Source organism: Castor canadensis, chromosome 5 (genome assembly GCF_047511655.1).
Source record: "Castor canadensis chromosome 5, mCasCan1.hap1v2, whole genome shotgun sequence".
NCBI classification, from domain to species: domain Eukaryota; kingdom Metazoa; phylum Chordata; class Mammalia; order Rodentia; family Castoridae; genus Castor; species Castor canadensis.
Window position 1 is genome coordinate 10766997 of NC_133390.1, and position 3531 is coordinate 10770527.

The 3531-nt window shown below is 46.9% G+C and overlaps 1 pseudogene; it reads right to left on the reverse strand.

Annotated features, from left to right (window-relative positions):
• Nucleotides 1–1641: 1641 nt before the first annotated feature.
• Nucleotides 1642–2822, reverse strand: LOC109699949 (SS18-like protein 2 pseudogene; annotated as a pseudogene).
• Nucleotides 2823–3531: the final 709 nt, after the last annotated feature.

The following is a 3531-nucleotide window of genomic DNA, read 5'->3' on the forward strand; positions in this document are numbered from 1 at the left end:
CTGAGGGCTTTCTGATGGGTGGGACTGTCATCTGGTTTGCTCTTAGTCTGGGCTTAGGCATGTGTTGGTGCTGTTGGTTGGTTGACCGTATGGCAGGCTGAACAGGGAGTTGGGCCTGCCACTTGTCAAGGTGTTGGGCCCAGGTAAGATGTGCCCAGGTGCTGTAGTCCAGCTGAGTCCAGGGAGGAAGCAAGGTCACTACTTGGCAGACTGTTAGGCCTGGATTGAGTGTGGTGTGCACTGTGGTCTGGGCAGCTGTGTGGTGGGTTCATGTGGCAGGGATGGAGGAGAGTTGCCTCCTGGATGGCTGTTGGACCAGAATTAGTGTGTGTGGAGGTGGCGGACCAGCTGCCTACACAGCAGTCTTACCAGGGAAATGGGATTGACACCTGCTGGTTGTTGGGTTGGGTACAGTACACGTGGGCAGGTCAGGCTGTTGGCTGTGTGTCAGTTTCCCTTCAATGCAAGTCTGCCTGTTCTCTGGAGGATGGGGGAGGACCACACTGGTGAAATCTGAGTTGTTTGTCTTGCTGTTGGGCCTACTCTCTGAGCAGCTGGGATTGTGGTGATGTGGCCACCCATGTGAGTATGGTGTAGTGATGGCAGAATCTCAAGAATGGAGAAACACTGTGGGTCTACAGGCAGGACCACTCTAGCAGTGGGTCTGGCTTCAAGATGGCACAGTGGCTTAGGTCGCTAGGTGTGAAGTACACAACATAGCCTTTCACTCTGGCAGTTCATCCATGTGAATCTAGGCAACTCTCCAAACTATGTTTGGAACCTGTGAGGACTGCAGATGTCTTCTTTGTAGTTGTATCAGGCTGTAATGGAGACTGCTGGATGGGGGGCCTCCAATCTACCTTTTCCTCAAAAGAAGAAGTTAATTTTGGCTCCAACTGAATCTGCAGGATTCAGTGTGGGTAAGGCAAAGACACCTGCTCTCTATGGTGCTGCCTTGGGTTTTCGTGTCCCCCAGGGACCTCGCCACCTCCCTGCTGTTCTCCCATATGTTTCTTAGGCACTGAGTTGGCATATGGTTATTTATTCTTTGTTGGTCCTCTTTTGGGGGATGGTGGTGAGCAACTGGCAACTCTATTGAGCCATCTTGCTGAAGGCACTTCCTGCCATGGGAAAGTAAGCTTTATCTAAAGTAACCTGAAAGCAGTCAGGGGACCATATTTACCAACTGGTAAGAGGGAGCAGGTCCATTTGGCAAGGTCACTGACTGGAGTCTCGCCAATTGCTACTGAATGCTCAATACCTATTAACTTTATCTTCAAGTTGACACTAAAAAGTAGTCCCATGGTGGACTGGAGGTGTTGCTCAAGAGGTAGAGCACTTGCCTAGCTTGCTCAAGGCTCTGGCTTAATTCCCAGTTCTAAGAAGATGCCCATCTTTGTTCTCCAAACACACTCCCATTTCAGAAAAGAGGACACCTGGACCAACTTATTGAGGGATTTGCTTAACTGTTAAAATAAATATTTACATTGAGAGTAGCGTTAAATTAGTGGTTCTCTTCACATTTTCAAAAGAACCACAGACATTTCATTTGTTTTAAGCAGCTGAGTTGACAAAGATCCTGTCTTCATTTTATGGGTGATGGATTACATTTAATTATCCTCACAACAGCCAACTGGAAGATTATTCCACTGCTTTTGAAGTACTGGTTGGGCAGGCATTGGCAATGGTAGCTAAATAAATGAGCTTTCTGTGGAACACAGGCTGATACTGGATGCACTCATTTGCTGGGCCCTTGTTCTGATGCTCCAGGAAACAGCGGATCAGCCGGTTGTTTTCCACTAGGAGCCTCTGGATGGTCTCTTGATTGACTTCCCCCTTGCTTCTCAGTCAGTCTAGCTGAAAGGCCACTGGGGACCCTGGGGATCCTGCTCAGATCTCTGCCTGTGGACCTGCCATCCACAGAGCATCTAGACTGCACTCCCTCAATTTTTTTCAACAGAATAAATCTATGGGACTTGAAGAAGGATAGTTGTGTAGAAGCTGGGATGGACCTAAAGGACTTTTTTGTTGTTGTTGTGCTGGGGTTTGAACTCAGGGCCTTGTGCTTGCCAGGCAGGCACTCTACTACTTGAGCCACAGCTTTAGTCCTTTTTGCTTTATGCCTGGGCCAGCCTGCATCACGATCCTCCTATTTATGCTTCCTGCATAGCTGGGATGACAGGTGCACATCCAGCTTTGTATTGACTGAGATGGGGTCTTGCAGATGTTTTACCTCTGTAGCTGGCTCTGACCACACTCTTCCTGACTCTGCCTCCTGAATAGCTGAATTTTTACCCAGCTAGAACTAAAATCTTCTTATATGCACTATCACTCAATTTCCCTGGTTTCAACTTTGTCCCTTGATCCTGTTTCTTGAGGTATTGGACTCATATGTACCCAGAGCCTTTCTGGGGACTCTGGGTTATTAATTGTTTGGCTTCTGATTTCTGCTTAGTGCTGTACCATGCTAGGCGGGCACTGTGCTACTTGAGCCACTCTGCCAGCCCTGTGCCTAGGTATATTAATCATTCAAGACTGTTTGTCTAAAAACTGCTGATATCAAACCTATCTTACCCCCTTCAAGGCTGAAGGCGCCAAGATAAGAGTAAGAAAGGGCTTTTACTGTCAGCTTTTACAACATCCTGTTTCAGATCCCCCAAATGTGCCTGAAAGTCTCTGGTCATTGTCCTAAACCTGCAGTCACCCTGGAATGCAGGAGCAGCAGAGCCTTACAAGCCCCTTGATAAGATCATCCCCAGGAGAAGCCATCATCTCATGGGAGCCAGACTGTCCCCCTTCTTACCTCTCTCCCCAGGCCACATTGTAGAACCAGAATTGAGATAGTAATCACACAGGCCACACTTAATTATTCAGACTCCTCACCTCCTGCCCCAATTCTTCCTCTATTTTCACATAAAGCTCGTGTCAGCACCCCAGAGATGGGCTGAACAGCTTATTCTCCCTCTTCCCACAGTGTGCTGCATGAATACCTCTCCTTTCGTTGCCCTTTGCCATTTGTCTCTTAAGTTGGCATATTGGGGAGAGTGGCAGGGCTTGACTGTTGGAAGTCCTGGAGTTGGGCTTCTGGCCTAGAACTCTGATTATAGCTACTCTCAATTTTGTTATCATTGTACACATGGGTTATAGTTTTTTATTCTGTTACTGGAATTGGGTTGGGACCAAAGTCTCTTGACACTTGAAGGCATGTCCTTAAGAAAGCCAGTTAGAAAATGAAGTAACTTGAATTTTAATTGTGGTCTGTTTATCCACAGAGGAAAAGATTGGAGAGAGACAAACATGTCTGACTGCCAGGACAAGGGGCTGAGGGCTTCATGGTGAGTATGGGACTGCTGAGTGGAGTTTTATATTGTCATCCTTGCACAAAGTACACCATAATAGGTCACTTCTGACTTCCAGGTTTGTTTTTTTTTTTTATATGGAGCAAACTCACCAAGATACATTTGAGTCAATCTGGCAATGAAACAATTGATTCCTGCTTAATATACAAGTCAAAGGAAGAAAACTTAAAAA